Raw genomic sequence first — 21,954 nt, 5'->3', positions numbered from 1 at the left:
TGTCCGACGGACTAATCCCTTCAGACCTAGTCTGCCAGAAAGTCCGGTCGCGTGTACGCGGCATAGGTCGCCAGAGCTCCCATCGTGGTACATTTATAGCAATGAATAAACTGAGGGTAGGTATGCCTGGAGGTAACCTACTCCACTGTAAAGTGGTTGTAAACCCGTACATATACCCATTGAAGCCTCAGATTATAAACAGAGATGAAACAAATTCCCCTATATAGGTTTAATTTTATCTGCAGTCTTCTACTCTCTAAACCCCTTCATCTGTCAGCAGCACAGAGGAAAGGGAGGAGAGACTGCAGCTAGAGTGTGTGAGAGCTGATTGGACGAATGGAACACCCCCTCCCCTTCCACACAGAAGAACTGTGTTGTGAATAGACAGGCTCCCTTCTGAGCTCCCCCCCCCCCCCTCCATCTCCCGACACAAGTTTATCTCATGTGTCGGGGAAGTGACTCATGCTGATAACAGAGGAACAAAGCACCAGAGAGAAACAGCACTTAGAGCTTTGGAGAGAGATAAGCAAACACTGCAGATATATGTGCACGCATTCCATGACTGAGGTTTACAACCACTTTAAAGGTGCAAGGACACATTAGACATCCAGGACAACTCAATGACAGTTAAAGACTTCCAGTCTGTCTCTGCACCAAATCCAGCAAACAAAAATGACTACTACTGCACCTTTAACCCTTCCGCTGCCAGAGCCATTTTTGTGTATGTGAAACAAACCTCCAAAACTGTATATATTTTCTGAATGCAGGGAACCTGACAGCTCATTCATTTAGAGTTAAAATTTATAAGCTCCCTATGTGATAGTAGAGTGCAGGTGACAGGTTCTCTTTAGGGAGAAATCAGGGCTCCTTTAGACCCCTAATGTCACCCTTGTACTCTTTTGAAGCTGATCAAGAACAGGCAGTGTACTGTAGAATATGGATTTTTGCTGGCTAGCTAGCATCATCGTTGGGACATTTTTGAGGTGTGTCTTGTTGTCTATGCTGATCTGATGACATGAATATTTTGAGACTCTGACCCGAAACAGGTATGCATATCAAGAAAGTCAGAGTAACGACAAAAGTCCTTATCTGCATATTTCTTGAATTCCAAATTACACACATTCCAATATAAGCTGGAATGCATGTGGTTCCAGGAACCATGATTTGTCAAATGTAACACATTCTATGTACACTATATTACCAAAAGTATTGGGACGCCTGCCTCAACTCTTCTGGGAAGGCTGTTCACAAGGTTTAGGAGTGTGTCTATCCAAATGTTTGACCATTCTTCCAGAAGCGCATTTTTGAGGTCAGGTACTGATGTTGGACTAGAAGGCCCGGCTCGCAGTCTGTGCTCTAATGCATCCCAAAGGTGTTCTATCGGGTTGAGGTCAGGACTCTGTGCAGGGCAGTCAAGTTTCTCAACCCCATCCTCTTACCAGAAAAGTTGAAGCTGTTAGAGCTGCAAAGGGTGGGCAGACTCAATATTAAACCCTATGGACTAAGACTGGGATGCCATTAAAAAATCACCTGCATGTGAAGTCAGGTGTCCCAATACTTTTGGTAATATAGTATACTTCTCTGTATCCAACTATGCTTTTAAAGCATTTCAAGTGCCTTGGGACATGGGATTAATGCTAATGGGACATGCTAATAAGTTAAATATGGGCATGTGTACACAGTTTTTCAGATTTTCTTCTAATGTGCCTTTGTAAAATTTAGAAGGATCTTAGAGCTGAATAGCATTCTCCGTATTATCTTTGCATATAAAGGACAAGTGAATCTAGTTACCTAAAGCTTGACTCTGGGAAACTTGAAAATTGTTCTATTGCTCGTTTAGGTCTTGAGAACTTGTTAAATAAGGTTTTCGTACCTGACCCTCCAATCTGAACTGCTAGGCTAGTCCTATCAGTGTCTTCTCTGTTACCCTCCAGCAGTCTAAGGCGGTGTCATCAAGATCAATTCAGGGTCCATAGCCCTGCTTTGGACATGACTGAGAACCAGATAAGTACTAAAAGCAATAGACTAAACAGGCAATTAGTCCTTGCAGTGCAGGCACAACACTACTGCAAGGGATAATTTTCAAGATTCCTGGAGTTGCACTTTACATCTTTAACAGTGCCTGCAGAGCATTCTGCCTTTTTTAGGCAGATGTTCTGTGCTGGTATCATTCATGGCATGTTTAGGATGTGTGGTTCTTAATTCTAGGTGACCTAGTTAAAGCGGAGGTCCACCCTAAAATGGACCTCCGCTCATCGGAATCCCCCCCCCCTCCGGCGCCACAATCGCCACCTTTCAGGGGGGAGGGGGGTGCAGTTACCTGGATAATCCAGGTAACTGCACCCACTTCCGGGCTAGCTTTCTGCGGAAAGGGGCGTACGTTACGCCCCTTTCCGCAAGCGCCCGCCCCCTTCAGCAAGTGCCCCGCTGCCTGCTGGGAAACACACAGCTCCCAGAGGCAGCGGGGACCGTCCGGATTGCGCCGCGCGGCTCGCGCATGCGCAGTAGGGAACCGGGAAATGAAGCCGAAAGGCTCCATTTCCTGATTCGCATACCCAAGATGGCGGCGGCACGAGCGAGCGATCGGCTTCGGGTGCCGACATCGCGGGCGCGCTGGACAGGTAAGTGTCACTATTTAAAAGTCAGCAGCTGCAGTATTTGTAGCTGCTGGCTTTTAAAAAAAAAAAAAAAACGCGGAGTCCCGGTGGACTCCCGCTTTAAGTTACTTTTCCATCTTTCAGAGGTAATCCCTCAAAATATATTATTCTAAAGTCACCTGTGATGTAAAGTTATGTCACAGAAGCAGACAGAAGTCATTCTCAGATGTGGCTTGCTGAAGAACAGAGTGACTGTGCCAGGAGGAGTTATCATGGCAACCAATACATAAAAGAGCAGGTTTCTGTTGTACTATTTGCATAGGATTAATCTGTATGCACCATTAGCATGCATGGACATTGACAGGAGGGGGAAATCGAGCCAGAAAAATGGCATTGACATCAGTGCTGATGGAACCAGAGTCATGAAGATACTGGAGCGTTTAACCGCTTCAGCCCAGGAAGATTTTACCCCCTTCCTGACCAGAGTACTTTTTGCGATTCGGCACTCTGTCGCTTTAACTGACAATTGCGCGGTCATGCGACATGTCTCCCAAACAAAATTGACGTCCTTTTTTTCCCACAAATAGAGCTTTCTTTTGGTGCTATTTGATCACCCTTGCGTTTTTTTTTTGCGCTATAAACAAAAAAAGAGCAACAATTTTGAAAAAAAATGCATTATTTTTTACAATTTGCTATAATAAATATCCCCCAAAAATATATAAAAAAAACCTTTTTTTCCTCAGTTTAGGCTGATACGTATTCTTCTACATATTTTTGGTAAAAAAAAATCACAATAAGCGTTTATTAATTTGCGCAAGAGTTATAGCGTTTACAAAATAGGGGATAGTTTTATGGCATTTTTATGAAATTTTTTTTACTAGTAATGGCGGCGATCAGCGATTTTTATCGTGACTGCGACATTATGGGGGACACGTCAGACATTTTTGACACATTTTTGGGACCATTGTCATTTATACAGCGATCAGGGTTATACAAAGGCACTGATTCCTGTGTAAATGGCACTTGCAGTAAAGGGGTTAACCACTAGGGGGCAGGGTAAGGGTTAATTGTGTCCTGGGGAGTGTTACTAACTGTGGGGGGGCGTGGCTACATGTGACACGTCACTGATCTCTGCTCCCAATCACAGGGAGCAGAGATCAGTGACACTGTCACTAGGAAGAGCGGGGAGATACTTGTTTACATTAGCATCTCCCCATTCTTTCTCCCCGTGAGGCGATCGTGGGTATCCCCATGGCGATCGAGTCCGCGGGACCCGCGACCCGGCTCACAGAGGTCCCGACCGGCGTGCACACGATGACACGGTATGCCCATTTGCCCTGCCGTACCATTCTGCCGACGTACATCGACGTGCGCCGATTGGGAACCAGTTAATAAAAGACCACATGAAAAAAATATTTCAAGCAACAGAGAGCATGGATTCATGAAAGACAGAAGTTGTCAAACGGATTTCCTTTCATGAAGAGGTAAGTAAAACCTTAGACAGAGAGGTGATTGTGGACATAGTATACTTGGATTTTGCAAACACGTTTGACACAGTTCCCCACACGGCTAATGTGTAAGGTAAAGTCTACAGGCTTGGAAAGATCAGGTTGTAAATGGATAGAAAACTGGCTAAAAGACACAATTCAGAGAGTAGTGGTTAATGATTTTTACTTTGAAAGGTCTAAGGTTATTAGTGTTGGGACCCATACTTTTTTTTATCTTTATAAATGATATAGAGTCTGGGACTAAATGTACCATTTCAGTCTTTGCAGATAACACCAAGCTATGCAGTGGAATAACATAATTACAGGATGTCTCCAACTTACAAGCCAACTTCAATGCACTGTTTAATTGGGTGACTATGTGGAACATTAGGTTTAATGTTGATAAATGTAAAGTTATGCCCTCTGGGGCTAAGAATATGCATGCATCATACATGCTAGGGAGTAGGGATGAGCTTCGTGTTCGAGTCGAACATACGTTCGACTCGAACATCGGCTGTTCGCCCGTTTGGCGAATTCCGAACATTATGGGTCGTTCGCGCCAAATTCGTGTGGCACTCACGGCCCACAATGCACTGGGTCATCGCAGTGCATTGCTGGCTCATGATTGGCCAAGCATGCACTGTGACCCCGCATGCTTGGCCAATCACAGCGCCAGCAGTGAGGAGAGCCATGATTGGCCACAGGCAGGATGCCTGTGGCCAATCATAGCTCAGGCTGTGTAGTAGACGCCCCACACTACATAAGGCCGCCAGCGTGAGTTTGTACAATGTGCGGTTCCTCAGTGGCAGGTCCCCAAACGCCACTTTTTCTCAAGGAAGGCGATTCCGGCTCTCTACCAGCATGTGGAAGGCAATGTCCTTGCCTCGCTGGACAGGGCGGTCAGCGGTAAGGTGCATATTACCGCTGACTCATGGTCCAGCAGGCATGGACAGGGACGTTACCTGTCTTTCACGGCCCATTGGGTCACTCTTCTGGCAGCTGGGAAGGATGCAGGACAAGGTGCAGTAGTGTTGGAGGTTGTTCCGCCACCACGCCTCCAAAATGCTACTATTGGTTGTGACACACCTCTCTCCTCCACCCCCTCCTCTTCTTCTTCCTCCATGGCCTCTTCCAGTGCTCTGTCCTCAGAACCAGCGGTGCTCCGTAGGCGTTCCAGGGGCTACGCAAGTACGCAGGCAAAACTATGCCATGCCGTGCTTGCGCTGGTTTGCGCAGGAGCCACACTGGGGCTGATGTTTTGTCAGCTCTGCAGGGGCAGGCCGAGAGGTGGTTGACGCCACGCCAGCTTAAGCCAGGAATGGTGGTTTGCGACAATGGCTCCAACCTCCTCTCCGCCCTCCGACAGGGACAACTGACCCATGTGCCCTGTGTAGCTCACGTCCTTAATCTGGTGGTGCAGCGGTTCTTGGGCAGGTACCCCGGCTTACAGGATGTCCTGAAGCAGGCCAGGAAAGTCTGTCTGCATTTCCGCCGATCATTTAATGCCTGTGCTCGGCTGGCTGAGCTCCAAAAGGAGTTGAACCTGCCCAAGAACCGCCTTATATGTGACATGCCCACCAGGTGAAACTCAACGTTGGCCATGCTGCAGCGGCTGCACACGCAACAGAGGGCCATCAATGAGTACCTGTGCGACTACGGCACCAGGACAGGGTCAGGGGAGCTCGGTTTTTTCTCACCACGCCAGTGGGGCATGAACAGGGATGCATGCACTGTCCTGTCACTGTTTGAGGAGGCCACAAGGATGGTGAGCAGTGACAGTGCATGCATCAGTGACACTGTACCTCTTGTCCGCCTGGGAGCATACGCTGCGTGGAATAATGGACAGGGCACTTGAGGCAGAACAGAGGCAGGAAGAGGAGGACTTCCTTGCCTCTCAAGGCCCCCTTTATCCAGACAGTGTTCCTGCTGTGCCACCCATCACACAGGAAGAGGATGAGGAGGAGGAAGAGGAGGAGGAGGATGATTGTGTCAGCATGGAGGTGGAGGCTGGCACTCAGCATCAGCAGCAGCAGTCTTGTAGGGATGATTTACAGTCCCAAGAAACATGGGGAGTTGTACGTGGCTGGGAGTAGGTAGCTGCGGATCATGTTGTCCTTAGTGACCCAGAGGACTCCGGACCGAATGCCTCAGCTAACCTACGCTGCATGGCCTCCCTGATCCTGCAAAGCCTGCGGAAGGATCCTCGTATTCTTCGGATCAAGGAGAGGGACCATTACTGGCTGGCCACTCTCCTTGATCCACGGTACAAGGGTAAGGTTGCCAACCTTATCTTGCCATCGCAGAGGGAGCAGAGGATGAGACATCTCCGGGAGGCCTTGCAGAAAGGTCTGTGCAACGCGTTCCCAGAGACTGGGAGGTTACAAACTCCTGGTCCTGGACAACGTGTTGCTGAGGCATCGGTCAGAAGGAGCGGTGGAGAAGGTGGACGTCTGACTGATGCTTTCAGACAATTTTTTAGTCCGCAGCCCCAAGGTATGATCGGTTCCAGCACCCATCGCCAGCGTCTGATTTACATGGTGCAGGAATACCTAGGGGCAAGGTCAGACTTGGACACCTTTCCCACCGAAAATCCTCTGGCTTACTGGGTCTTGAGGATGGATCACTGGCCAGAGCTTGCACAGTATGCAATTGAGCTACTGGCCTGTCCTGCATCCAGCGTTCTTTCGGAACGCACCTTCAGTGCTGCTGGTGGCTTTGTTACCGATCACAGGGTGCGCCTGTCCACTGAATCAGTTGATCGACTGACCTTCATCAAGATGAATCAGTCTTGGATCACCCACAGCTACCAAGCACCTGAAGCTGATGTAACCGAATAATTTTTTTTTAAATATCACATCCCTTCAAGACTGCCTATGCTGATGCTGAGGGACTGTTCTGTTATGTTGATTGTCTATCCTCTTCCTCCTCCGCTGATATGTTGGAAGAACATTTCTGATTCTGGGTGATGCCATCAGCCCAATTTTTCTGCCCCTGTTTAACAGGGGCGTTTAATTACAATTTTTGATGCAATGCTTTGCAGCAGGGCTAATTCCTGCAATAAAAATAGAGTATATGGGAGAGGTTGCAGTGTGGTGGCACCAGCACCAGTGCCTAAGGCCCAATTTTTCTGCCCCTGTTTAACAGGGACGTTTAATTACAATTTTTGATGCAATGCTTTGCAGCAGGGCTAATTCCTGCAATAAAACAAGAGTATATGGGAGAGGTTGCAGTGTGGTGGCACCAGCACCAGTGCCTAAGGCCCAATTTTTCTGCCCCTGTTTAACAGGGACATGTAATTACAATTCTTGATATAATATTTCACAGGAGGGCCTGTTCATGTGCCCACCCAGAGTAACTGTGAGGACTTATAGTGTTGTGGCACCACAACCACCAAAGGTCAATTTTTTTACCACTGTTCAACAATGGCATGTAATTACAATTCTTGATATAATCGTTCATAGCAGGGCGCTCCAGCGCCCACCAAGAGTCACTTTGAGGGCTTACAATGTTGTGGCAAAACCAACACCTTGTTCCGCCATTTCTGCAGAGCATATAGGGCAGGCCCCTACTTTCAAACATCCAACTTACAAACATCTCCTACTTGCAAACGGAAGGAGACAACAGCAAGTGAGATGAAAAAAGATGTACGACAAAACAAATTATACAGGGGTGATAACCCTTCCCTATGTTTTCCAAAAAGCTTAAAAATTGTTTTTTTGACTGGAGCTACACTTTAAAAATGTACCAGTTGAAAATAACAAACAGATTCAACTTAACACAACAAACCTACACAGTCCCTGTCTTGTTTGCACCGCCTGTATACTGCTGTTTTGAGTATATAGGGCCTGGGGGCCACACGCATTTCCTTTTTTTAATATGGGTACTGGGTTCCCCTTAATATGCGTACAAGACCCAAAGGGGCTGGTAATGGGTAGGGAGGGCTACCCATGCCATTTTTCTCAATGATTTTCAACCATATTGCAGGAACCAGATATAACATTAAAACCGCAAGCAGTTTTAAATGATGTTATTTCCGTTTAATGTCATTTTGTGCAGGGACTGTTCTAAACACGGGAAACACGTGGCACTTCACAGGCATACTACAGACACCCCCCAGGCACCATATTTAAAGGAATATTTCACTTCTTTTTTCACTTTAATTGTCATTAAAATCAGTGCTCCCGCCAAAACGGCCATTTTTAGGCATTGACCCATGTCCCCTGGGGCAGGAGCCAGGTCCCCAAACCCTTTTTAGGACAGTATCTTGCATATTAGCCATTAAAATTAGCACTTTTAATTTCGAACGTTCGAGTCCCATAGACTTCAATGGGGTTCTAAAGTTCGTACGAATTTGGGGTCCGTTCGAAAGTTCTGGTGCGAACCGAACCGGGGGGTGTTCGGCTCATCCCTACTAGGGAGAGTACAACTTGGAGAATCCATAGTGCAGATCTGGGGGTTTTGGTAGACCATACGTTTATTAATAGCATTCAATGCCAAACTACGGTTTCCAAAGCGAGCAAAGACATTTCTTGTATTAAGAGAGATGTGGACTCCAGAGAGAGATATAATTTTGCCCCTGTACAAATCATTTGGGCACCAATTCTCAAAAAGGGAACTGGAAAAAGTGCAGAGAAGGGCAATTAAACTATTAGAGTAACTGAATTTATTCTCTCTTGAGAAGATGAGATTAACCACTTCCCGACCAGCGCACGACGATGTACGTCGACAGAATGGCACGGGCAGGCATATTGGCGTACAGGTACGTCCAATATTCAATGCCGCCCTGCCATCGGGAGCGCGCCGCCGGCGGCGCGCTCCCGCGCTGGTCGGGACCCCCGTGAGTCCGGTCGCGGGACCCGCGGACTCGATCGGCGCGGGCATCCCCGCGATCGTCTCACGGAGCGGCCAAATGGAGGAAATGCTGAGTAAACAGCATTTCTCCATTCTGCCTAGCAACTAGTGACGCTGATCTCTGCTCCATGTGATTGGAGCAGAGATCAGTGTTCGCTAAATGAAAGTCCAACCCCCCCACAGTTAGTAACACACCCCTAGGAACACTTAACCCCTACACTGCCACCCACTGGTTAACCCCTTCACTGCCAGTGTCATTTACACAGGAATCACTGCATTTATATAGCAGTGATAACTGTATAAATGACAATGGTCCCAAAAATGTGTCAAAAATGTCCGATGGGTCCCCCACAATGTCGCAGTCACAATAAAAATCGCTGATCGTCGCCATTACTAGTAAAAAAAAAAATAATAAAAAATTATTAATAAAAATGCTATAAAACTATCCCTATTTTGTAAACGCTATAACTTTTGCGCAAACCAATCAATAATCGCTCATTGCGATTTTTTTTATACCAAAAATATGTAGAAGAATACGTGTCGGCCTAAACTGAGGGAAAAAAATGTTTTTTTATAAATTGTTGGGGGATATTTATTATAACAAAAAGTAAAAAATAATTTTTTTTCAAAATTGTCGCTCTATTTTTGTTTATAGCGCAAAAAATAAAAACCGCAGGGGTGATCAAATACCACCAAAAGAAAGCTCTATTTGTGGGAAAAAAAGGACGTCAATTTTGTTTGGGAGCCACGTCGCACGACTGCGCAATTGTCAGTTAAAGCGACGCAGTGCCGAATCGCAAAAAGGGGTCTGGTCTTTGACCAGCAAAATGGTCCGGTCTGCAAGTGGTTAAGAGGGATTTAATCAACATGTACAAATACATAAGGGGCCCATATAGTGAACTTGGTGTTGAGTTATTCACTTTAAGGTCATCACGGAGGACAAGGGGGCACTCTTTAAGTCTAGAGGAAAATAGATTTCATTGACAAATATGAAAAGGTTTCTTCACAGTAAGAGCTGTGAAAATGTGGAATAGACTATCGCCAGATGTGGCTCTGGCCAGCTCAGTAGATTGCTTTAAAAAAGGCCTGCTAAATATACATAATATAACTGGATTCTAACATTTATAGGTAAAGTTGATCCAGGGTATATCCAATTGCCTCTTGGTGGATCAGGAAGGAATTTTTTCCCTGCTGTAGCAGATTGGATCCTGCTTTGCTGGGGTTTTTCGCTTTCCTCTGGATCATCTGTGTATAGGATTCTGTATATGGGATTGTATGGTTGTGTTTTTAAATTTTTTTTTTTTATTGGGTAAACTAGATCCTCTTTTGTCTTTTTTCAACCTGACTAACTATGTAACTATGTAACTAATTAAAGCGGATCTTCACTCACATATCACATCATCCTAACTCTCTTGCCACCCAATAACACATTTTGATTTTTTTTTTAAGGTAGCATGTACCTATTTCAGCAGGTACTCTTTCCTGGAGAAGGAATGTCGGAGGTGTCAGTGGGGTTGCAGCACACAGCTGAGGTTCCCCATCCCCAATGTGATGTGATCAGACTTAGAGCTCTACGCTCCCGATGTGATGTGTTTAAACTCGGAACTATCTGCTCATGAGTGGAGAGCTCCAAGTCTGATCATATTACATCAGGAGAACTCCCTGCCAGGGAAAGAGTAAGTTTGATCACATCGATCCCCAACACTGATCTTCACCCCCCTCCCACCAGTCTACAGCCCAGCCTGTGTGACACAGATGAGCCAATTTTCAGGGAAGCCTCGCTGGGTCACATTTTCACTGACCTGTTCATTCTTTTCCATCATTGCCTCCTGTGATAAGATCAGCACACTGATTTCCTGGGAACATGTTATATTCAATAGATATACTGTCTGCACTGAGATTGACAGGATTATCCTGTGCTCCATAGACTCCTCACAAAGCAACCAGAGACCCCGCTTAGCCACCAGAAACCCAGCACAGCCACCACAGACCCCGAATAGCCACTAGAGACCACGTATAGCCACCAAGACCCCGATTAACTATCAGAGACCCCACATAGTCACCAGAGACCTTGCACACCCACCAGAGACCCCGATTAACCACAAGAGACCCCACATAACCACCAGAGACCCTGATTAACCGCACAAGACCCCACATAGCAACAGAAGACCCCACATAGCCACCAAAGACCCCCAAAGAGCCACTTGAGAAGGAAGGGGTGGGGCACATTTAGATGTGGGGCACCTGATTTTAGTCTTGCCAAGGGCAGTATAAAACCAAAATACACTACAGAGTATGCATAGAGCAGTGCACATGACCGCAACTAACGTGTACTGCTTGTTATAAAAAAAATGTAAGCTGTTTGGGGGGGTTCCAAAATTCATGAAGCATGCTACAAGGAGGCAGAAAACCACAGTAAGAAATTATTTTATTAAAAATAGATTACAGAGCTATTATATAGTGGACATATATGGATTATATTTGGAGACTCCGGATATTGTTTATTGCTACTTTAATTGCAGCCAAGAAAAATCAGGTGTTCTGCCCTCCCAGACAAGCTGTGCTGCATAGCATAGCTATGTAAATCTCAGAAGTGATTGGACAGATGTACAAATACTTTGGCAGGTAGAACAGCCCTCTCATAGTGTTCCATTTGTGTATTTACCTGTTTTCTGGGATTTAGCATTCATTGTAGTCTTTGAATTTGGGATTGGGTTTTAAAGAGCAGTTTTAACTCATATTCATAGTTCCATGTTGTTGAGAATGCGCTCCACTGGCCTCTAGTTTTGTATAAGCAGCACATCCTATACTACTATGTTTCACTTGTTTTTTTTTTCTGCATAAAGAATCAAATTGGAATCTACTATAAGCTCATCAAAAACACAGGTAAAGGCATCACATATGTACCATAAAGGCATTACAAATGTATCCTGCACATGTTTCAGAGGCTTTCTAATGGCTGTATTTGAGATGCTTCTACCTTTGGTGCTGATGTAAACATGCCTTAGCCACAGATATTCAGAGACCATTTCCAGTCACCAGTTCCTCAGTTTATCCTGGCCATATTTTATATAAATCCATATAGGCTTTCATAAATGTATCAGAGAAAGCACAAGCGCCAATCTGAGTGTAGCATTAAGGTTAGTTAATAAAAACCATGCAGACAGGTACTTACAAAGGTGAATTAATGCTACACTCAGATTGGCGCTTGTGCTTTCTCCTAGCCCTCCTTAAGTTGCTTCTTACTTGCCCACTGAGATGCCATAGAGGTGTGCTGTCATAGAGTGTACAGCCAATGGATTCTTATGGATTCTTATAGACTTTAAAGATATTCCCTTGGTTTTAATTTGTTTTCAATTTGTTTTCATATTGCCCAATCTACTTACTACACCAGCTTTTAATATTCTACAGCACCCCTGTAACACGCTGATTCTTACCTTTGCGCCAATTTTCAACCCATTTTTTTCATAAATGTATGCCAACAGTCAAGAAATGCTCTTTTACTGGTATAGAACAGTGAATTGATATCCATGTCTCAAAGATTGTGCTGTGATAATTGTACAATTTCAGTTGAGCATTTGTTGGTTTAATTTTTACATTTTACCAGTGCTAGCAAATTTACAAAAAGTCAGTGCCATTAAAGTGTATCTAAATCCAAAATGCCTGCTTGTAATTTTTTTTGGAGAACCCCACACCACAAAAACCAATGAGGTTCCCCTTAAATTTGAACCAGACCCTTTTTCAGGCACGCAACCTGGCTGGACAGGAAAGGGAAGGGAAGGATGCAAGCATGTGATCCCCTTCCTGACCTAGACCAGGCAACATTGGGAGATTATCTTGCAAGGAGGGAGACACAGCCAAGCTTCCTCCCTTTGCAAGTCATCTTATCCCAATGTTGAGGGACAAGGCCCCCCCCATTCTGTCCCTCAAAAAGGATGTGGAGGATTGTGGGGGGACTTATAAAGGAATTTTGAAGCCTGTATAATAAGGGAGCCCCACAGGCATCCATCTTTTCCCAGTGGAATGAGTACAGGGGTAAATTGGTACCCTTTACCTATTCCAAGGTAAATAAATGACTCCACATTATGAAAAGTCCCTTAATAATAAAATGTAAACAATACCCCCCAAAGTAAATCCATTGTTAATCACATTGTCCAGGGATGTAAATCCATTGTCAATAACCACCATCTGCCACCCAACAATATGTTCCAATATTTTTAATAATTTTTAAGAATAGTTAAAGTTAGGCTTTTCTTCCACTTTAAGTATTGTTACTAACTACATTCAGTTTTTGTTTTTTTGTATATCAGACTGGCGTTCAGGTTTAACAGCTTGGTAGTAAACATAGAGGGGCCTTTCAACAATTTTATTGAGGCTACAATGTAGCATTTGTTTTGATTCAGTGGAGTGCTCAGTAAATAACTCCTAATGCACTTACCAATGCTGCCAGATTCTCCAGCTGGATAATGCTGGCAAAGCTTCCTTTACAGCACCCTAACCCTTGTTTCCACCAGATTTCTTAATCCCTGTAAAAGCCTCAGAAAAATGCACTCATTCCCCAGCTTGCTTCATTGTGGCCTGTTAAGCAGTTTATGTAACAATTCTTGTATAATGAATGGACTATAGCTTTCTATTCATGGAATACTGGAGATGTATTCCTCTGCAGAGAAAATCAGCCACATTCAAGTGAACAAGGATGAAAACTCAAGTGCATGAAAGCACATCCATTCAATAACATCATTCTGGAAACAAATGGAAACTATGAATTGGTCATCACTGTCAGTGGTAAAAGAATAGAACAAAAAAGGATATCCCAAAGCCCAAATACAAGAACACAATAGAAAAACGAGTAATAGAGTGCATATTATAAAGTTTGTTGGCATAAAATATATTTTATATAACTTTTATCCAGTATGCATTGCATTACTTAGCATTTAGTGTTTAGAAAATTTAAAGGAAATTATGTAATAGTTTTGGGTCAATTTTAGATTTATTTTGTAAGTTTATGTTTTTATGTTTTTAAATTGATGCTTATAGTTTTTACTGTTTATATAAAATCTTGATTTCAATTAACAATCTTTATTACGCATAGGCATTTAGTACAGCGCACACTCATGACACTGGTGTTACAGACCGTTATGGGTTTTCTTGAAAGAGAAGACAGCTGAAATTGCTAGCCTTCAGACTCTGAGGCTCCATGCACACTGGACTTAAAAAACCCCACTCATATGGAACATTTTTTGTACAAAGTCTAGACGAGTTCAGGAGAGCTTTATGTTTTTTCTTACAGTGAACTCCAATCAGAAACACGAACCAGAAGGGTTTTTTCCTGCCTCTAAACATTGAGCTCAAAGTATGCCTCTAATTGTCCTAATGTACATGGACACATAGGATAACATTGAGCTGCTTCTACAGGCAGAACACAAAACTCCTGTAGAAACAATGTTTTTTTTATGCCAGTGTGCATGGAGCCTTATTGTTCTTTTAAAAATCCATGTGACCCCATCTGATTAGAGCAGACAGGAATGGTGGGGGTACTAAACCTCTCCACTGAGTCATTTAGCTGCATGTGTAAATTGTATTTTCAGCTTTAAAGCTCTGTGAACTGGATCCTTTTTCAAGCAAGTGGCAAAGATTAGCCTGCTAAACATAAAAAAGCATACAATAAAACATACAAAGAATAAAGCTTCACATGCTGTCTGGAATGTAAACAGGAAACAGTATTACAAGCTTTGTTCCCCTTGCATCCCCAACATCCATCCCTACATTTGAAAAAAAAATCTACTTTACTTACCTGAAATCAATGTTTTTTTCCAACCAGATACATTGGGGTTGATTCACAAAAAACAAATAGGTTGTTCACTTGGGGAAGGGGCACTTTTTCAAAATAATTATCCCCATACAGCTGCCTTCACCCATTCACATCTATAGCTGGCTGTACGCAGCAGGACATCATGGGCGCAAAAAATATGCAACGTGCTTACACTGCATGGCAAATGTGCCCCTGTACATGTAGCCTTAATCTTGGTTCACATGGTATTTTTTATTTTTTTTTGTTCAGCCCAAAAAAAAACAATTTTAGTACAGCGACCTCCCTGCTGAGCTATTGTGGTCAGTGCTTGCAGTCATTGGCTGAGAGCGCTGATTGGATGCCAATCAGCTGCTGGTTTTCTAGCAAGCTCATTCAACAGAAGCCAGCAGTGAGATCGGCTTCTGTTAAACAAGGACTCGTACACACGGGTCGAATGTTGGCCAGTATCTACTGTACCGGTTTCGGACGATATTTGGCCCGTGTTTATGGGGCTTAAGGCTTTGTTGCTTTGCATAGCTTTGTTGAATACCATCAACATGCTTACAGGTGGTTGCTATCTGGCAGGGCCACTTACATTACAAGACCTAGGCCCCTTTCACACGGACGGACCATTCAGGTCCACCTTGGCTCTTTTTAAGCAGACCTGAATGGCCATCCATGCCAATCCATGTCTGGCGGATTGGTTTGGATGAAAACGGACAGGCAGTCCATTTTCGTCCGATCACCCATAGAGGAGAGCTCTGACAGATCCGTCCATGCACAGTGTGCGGAGACGGACCTGTCATCTGTTGGCTCAGTAGGGATCAACAGAACGATCCCTGCTGAGCAAAGCTGAGCCTGTACACAGACACACCAGTGTGAAAAGGGCCTAACAAAAAACAATTGCCAATATATTAGTAGAACGATACTATACAACTGTTTTAAATGTTCAGTTATATGTTTGCTGGATTTCAGCTTTAAATGCTAGCACAAACACAAGAAATCAACCTAAGTGAAATGGTTTGCCTATGTTCTCATCCCTGCTTTGTCAAGCCATGGCTTTAAAAAAGTCCACAGTGCTGCTTTGTGCTGAGTTAGTAACTTTAAAATTATTTCTTCTAGCAGTGTTTTTGATTTACTTGGGTTACATTGTGGACATTATAGCCCCTACTCCCACATCATCCAAGTTAGTCATACTTCCCCTTGTTCTACACATGAACGGCATCTTAAAACGTTGATGACAACATCAAAAGCATTGTCTAACCATGCAAATCATTTAATTAAAACAACAAAGAATAAAATAATCTGAAATCTTAAAACTGAAACTGCATCTGTTTTTATTAGTCACCATGTAAAGAATAAAGGTCTTAGCAGTACTGATTAATAATTGGGAAGGTCCAAGAGTATCCAGTGGGGGCTGTGTATACATGTCAAATATGTCTGCCTGACTTGCATCTTTTATTGTACTTTAGAACATGCCGATTCATGGACTGAAGCTGTGAGGATCCTCCACCAGCAGATGAAACAAGATCAATAGATTATGCTAATGTTGCAGAGCTGGAAGCCATTTATACATCCCACTCAAAGGTAAAAATCAATATCTACTATATCAGATAAGCAACTGTGCACTTTTATACTGCATTGGCTTTTCAGCAATTCATTTCAAATATGATATTATATAGCCCTACTTATACAAACACACAGCTGTCATATCTTGAAAATATCAATATGTGATTCACTTTTTATTTGTGAACATTACACATTATACATTGAGACAAATCCTTGAACATTTAGATTTAGTAGCCTGATTGCTAGTGTTTTTCAAGCTATAGAGAGGGCATTGAGCGCTATAATATACACCATCTGCCCAAGTATATACTTCAAGTTAACATCAAAGAAGAGATATCAATCTCTCCTTTCATGGGAATGAAATGAAAGATTCTTCTATTTGGTATCCTTGTCAAACACCAAAAGAGGTTTGATGCATCCTAAATACGTCTTGATCTTATATCTGAATGTTTGCAGCTTTGTTTTGAACCACAAAAGATGATTTGAGTAAAGAGACTGTTTGTACAACAATAAAGCATCCAATATGTAACGACAGTAAACATGTAAATTGCTTTTTTATTATTACCTTGTGTTTGTATTTGATATACAGAATTACTAAAAATAGGAAACTGTTGAAGTCATTTTATTTATTATAATGAATTTTATCATAATTGACATAAAGTAAATCACTGAGAATTAGACATGTGCACACTGAAATATTTTGTTACGGAATTTAGTTTTTGTCTGAAAAATACATTTATTTAGTTACTCCCCAAATTAGTTTTTATTTATTTAGTTTCGTAAAAAAATGCATTCGCCCGAAAATCCAAAAAAATTAAGGTCGAATCTGTCATTGAAGGCTTATGGTGTCTGTCGAATGTTCTAAGAAGATTCGACAGAGCAGCTAAACTGTACAACGCTGCAATCGTACATTTCCGGACGAATGTTCCACCTACCAGCTATAGTAGCATTCTAATGTTGTATGACACTAGTAATAATTATATTTAATAATTATTATTACTAGTCAACCAACATTAGAATTCTTCTATAACCTATGGGCGGAGCATTTGCTCACAGCGACAGCTTCGTCGAATCTTTATGTCAAATCTTTTCTCTCCATGTCAAATAATCTTGGACTAATAGAGTTAGGTTAGGCACATTCAAACTTTTTTGCTATTGTCGCTATAATGTTGAATCTTTTATCTCTATGTTGAATCTTTTCTCAATATGTAGAATAATCTTGGACTAATAGAGCTAAGGTTAGGCACATTTGACCACAGGTTTGATGGACACAGATTGCTATTGTCAGCGTCATGTTGAATCTCCTATCTATATCAAACGAAAACGAAAATAAAGCTTTTGTTTATGTTGGATCTTTCAGTTTTCGGATTCTGCACGTTCGTTAACAAACAATAACGAAAATACCCAAAATTCGGACAAAAATGCATTCGGATGAAAACGAATGAAGAAAATGGCATTGTTGGCTGTGCTTCACAGGCGTAGGCTTGTAAGGTCTTGCAAGGCTCAACTCTCTGATTTGTATTCAATATTATTGGCTCTGGTAGATTGATTTTCTTAGGAAATAGAGCAGCCGTTCTCAATGTTTTAGCATGCTGCAAATTATCATTAGCATGAACATAGCTGCAGAAAGTTTTAATGTGGAATACCAAGAGCAAGAGCATTTTACTCCAACACAGACCTTTTTTTAACACCCTCCTGCTCCACATGTCAAAATGATTTTCTGTAATAATTATAAAATAAAATGAATACTATTAAATTCAGACAATAAAAACTGTAGTATTTCCTTAAATCAAGGTCCTTACATAATTGTCCCCATACATTGGTGGCCAGTAGAGAAATGCCCTATTACATTGGTGGTCAGTGATGAATTGGAGATCAGTGGAAAATGTATTTTTTGAATTGTATTCATTGTAATGCTCCCTTGCATTGCTGTTTAGAAGTGAAGAAGTAGAAGTGACCCCTTACATTGGATTACAGTGGAAAAGTCTGCCACTTAGGGGTGTAGATCAATCTTCCACTGGTCAAGGAACCCCTGGCATCCTGAGGCTGGGAAATCCTGTTTGAGAAAGGCTGGAGTAGAGAATGCTCAATTAGTGAATGAAGTCCAATACCAAATCAAGGGTAAAGGAAATATAAGAAAAAATATTTTTGATTGCATGTGACTGGATGGTTCAAGCAAACACAGCTCCAATCCTATTAACTAAGCTAAAAGAACGTTCTCCACTTTTTAGTTTATCACTCAATTTATAATGAGGCCAGAATCAAGATAGCAGACTGAAAATTTGCACTTTTGAAAATAAATAATCCCTTTAAGTTGCCCCATTAGCATTTGCGAAAAATGGCAAGCCTATATCCCCATCTCTCACTGATAAACAAATTTCCAATATTAAGACAAATGGTGAGGACAACTGTCTAAGAGGGGAATTCTTCTCACTTAGGAACATTTCTGTAACTTCCTGTTGGGCCCCTGTAACAGGAAATACACAAATTTCCCCAATTTACACAGATTTACACAGACGGCAAAACATAAACTGACAGGGCTTTTAACGCCTCCCTACAAGGGTTTTGGCTAGACATACACTTAAAATATTAAAAAAATTGTACTCTTTAAGGACTCGTTCACCCAAAGTTGGGGCAATTCCCCTCTTATACCGTGTACACACAATTGGAAATTCAGCCAGCAAAAGACCGATGAGAGCTTTAGGTCAGAAAATGTGACCGTGTGTATGCTCCATCGGACTTTTGCTGGTGGACTATCCACCAGCAAAAGATTGAGAGCAGGTTCTCTTTTTTCGATTGGAAAAGTTCCGATCGGAAATTCCGATCGCCTGTAGCAATTCCGATGCGCAAAATTCCTAGGCATGCTCGGAAACAATTCGACACATGCTTGGAAGCATTGAACTTCATTTTCTCGGCTCATCGTAGTGTTGTACGTCACTGCGTTCTTGACGGTCGAAAGTTCAGAGAACTTTTGTGTGACTGTGTTATGCAGGCCAAGCTTTCTGTTGGATTTCTGTTGGAAAAACCATCCAACATTTTTCGGACGGAAATTCCGCTCATGTGTATGGGGCATTAGAGCTGTTACCTAAACAGGTGTCCCCAGTGAAGAGTTTGTAATCACCTCTTGTTCTGGTGAAAACTCCCCAAAGGGGGCAAAGGTAGGAACAAAACAAACTACAGAGGGTCTAACCCTTCCCCACTCTATCCAAAACAGAAAATAATGCCTTTACACTTTAATAATTGGTGGCTAAAAATTATTGCACTTAATACCCTAGTATTGATATTTGCACTTAGGTGCAAATACTCCTCCCATCCTGGAATTAGTCTGTGACTAAACACTATTGAATAGTACCAAAACAATGAAATTTAAGAGCATTTAAAACACAAAACTTGACTTTTTTATGTTTTTCTATATTATTTAAGGGTTGTTCATATAACATATGCATCTCCCTGGCTTCTGTAAAGAGAATCTGTCTGAAAAGCATCGTCAATCATCTGATGGCAGCTATCACAGTCAAACCCCTGGGCGCATTCTTGCATTCTGTTCTATATCACATTTGGCCCATCCAGATGTTCAGTATTCATGCTGAACTTTGGAAGAACTAATGGATTAAACGAACTTGATGTCTAGGCTTATAAACAGCAATGCAGAATACATATCCTGATTATCTAGAAATGGTGTTTAACATTTCCCAGTCTGAAAGGAATGTTTACTAGTAAGTTAATGAATAGCTATGCTTTTAGCTGACCCAAGCTAACAGCCTCCTTCACCCTCTCCATGTTACCTATACCTCCTTAAAGAGGAAGTAAACCCTGATGGGTTTACTTCCTCTTTTTTTCCCTGCAAAGGTAAAGCATAATGGACTACTATGCATCGCATAGTAGCTCATTATGTGTCACTTACCTGACACAGGAGCCAGCGAAGTCGCCGCTGTCCCCTGTAGTCCGCCGCATCCATCTTGCTGGTGGCATCTCGCAGCTCCGACGAATGACAGCGGCGAAGCCGCGATTACGTCACTCCCGTGCATGCGCACGGGAGTCGCGTCTCGCAGCTCCGCCGCTGCCATTCGGCGAAGCCGCGATGACGTCACTCCCGCGCATGCGCACGGGAGTCGACAAATTAGGCAAATCCATTCTTGGACTTGCCGCATTTAGTGCGCCTGCGCGCCGCTATCTACGGCGCATGCGCCGTAGACAGCGGTGCCCATTTTCGGGCAAATATCTCCTAAACCATATAGGTTTAGGAGATATTGCTTGGACCTACAGGTAAGCCTTAATCTAGGCTTACCTGTAGGTCAAAGTGGTTTGAAAGGGTTTACTTCCTCTTTAACAGAAATGCCACCCAGCATAGCCAGTAAGTTACCTGTTTACCCACTGTTCTAAGGTATGTACAGTACATAGCTTGCCTGGAGAGGGCAAAGTTGGCTGTTAGGCTTAAGTTAGGTACAGTAACGCTGAAAAGCTAGACAAATGGAAAAATACACAAAAAAGAAAACTAATGTAACCACCACATATAAGAATTGGTAAACTACAATAGAAAACATTTTTGTTTTGGGGTTTAATAACGCTTTCAATGTAAACTCTTTTTAATGCAAACAGTGTAAGTACCTGAAATTGACTTGGTATCAGCCTGTTGCATTGGAGGTAAATTGTTTGATTGGTTCTGTAACTTAAAAAGCATTCTTTACTGGAGCTCAGCTTTAACAAATTGTACATTTAGTCAGAATAAATTTTGAAATCTAAGTGTAAATTGTTTGCAGTGATAATAGTTTGTGAATATGGTTTTATTTGGTAGTATAGCTTAGCAGTGAAATGTGTTGGATTGCACTTATTATTATTAATATTTTTATTATTATATTATTATAAAGGATTTTTATTGCATGGAGATTTACAACATGAGGACAGACAGTACAGTTAAAATACAATTCAAAACATGAGGAACCAGAGAGCACTGCTCGTTAGAGCTTATAACCTAGAAGGGAGGGTCAAGTGATACAAAAGGTAATAACTGTAGGGGATGAGCTGAAAAATAAAAGTACAGTTGTTAGATGGAGGCAGGATAGGTTTCTCTAAAACAATTTTTTAGGGACCACCAAAAAGTGGATAGAGTATGAGATAGTCGGACAGATTGGGGTAGGGAATTGCCTAGGATTGGATAAGCTTGGGAAAAGTCCTGGAGGCAAGTATGGGAGAAGTGTGACAAGGGAACTAGAGAGTAGGAGGTCTTGGGAGGAACGAAGAGAATGATTTGGCTGATATTTTGAGACCAGGTTAGTGATGTAGCTGGGGGCCAAGTTGTGGGTTCCTTTTTAATTAATTGTTAGTATTTTGTAACCAGCGAGTGGATTAGGAGCTTTGTGGTGTCATTGGTTAGGAAGAGGCATATTTTGGAGATGTTGCAGGGGTTGAGGTGGCAAGTTTTGGAAAGTAATTGGATGTGGGGCAGAAAGGAGATTTCAGAGTCCAGGATTACACCTAGGACCCTTGCATGCGGTGGATGGGTTGATGGTTGTGCCATTGATCTTGACAGAGAAGTCAGGGGAAGGGGCACGTGGGGGAGGAAATATTATGAGCTTGGTTTTGGACAGATTAAGTTTGAGAAAGTGTTGTGACATCCAGACTAATATGTCGGTCAGTAAATTAGTGATGCATGAGAGAC

The 21,954-nt window shown here is 42.6% G+C and overlaps 1 protein-coding gene across 1 annotated transcript in view; it reads left to right on the top strand.

Annotated features, from left to right (window-relative positions):
* TMEM108 (transmembrane protein 108) overlaps window positions 1-21,954 on the top strand; it is a 269,761-nt gene that overhangs the window by 34,323 nt on the left and 213,484 nt on the right. Inside the window, exon 2 of the mRNA XM_077491524.1 lies at window positions 16,199-16,313. The gene's annotated coding sequence lies outside the window, so the exon portion shown is untranslated. The remainder of the gene's footprint in view (window positions 1-16,198; window positions 16,314-21,954) is intronic.

This window comes from Lithobates pipiens, unplaced genomic scaffold (genome assembly GCF_037356315.1).
Source record: "Lithobates pipiens isolate NorthernLeopardFrog02 unplaced genomic scaffold, aLitPip1_a1.2 Scaffold_19, whole genome shotgun sequence".
Lineage (NCBI taxonomy): Eukaryota > Metazoa > Chordata > Amphibia > Anura > Ranidae > Lithobates > Lithobates pipiens.
The sequence above is the reverse complement of the archived record's forward strand: the minus strand, read 5'-3'. Positions and strand labels throughout refer to the sequence as shown.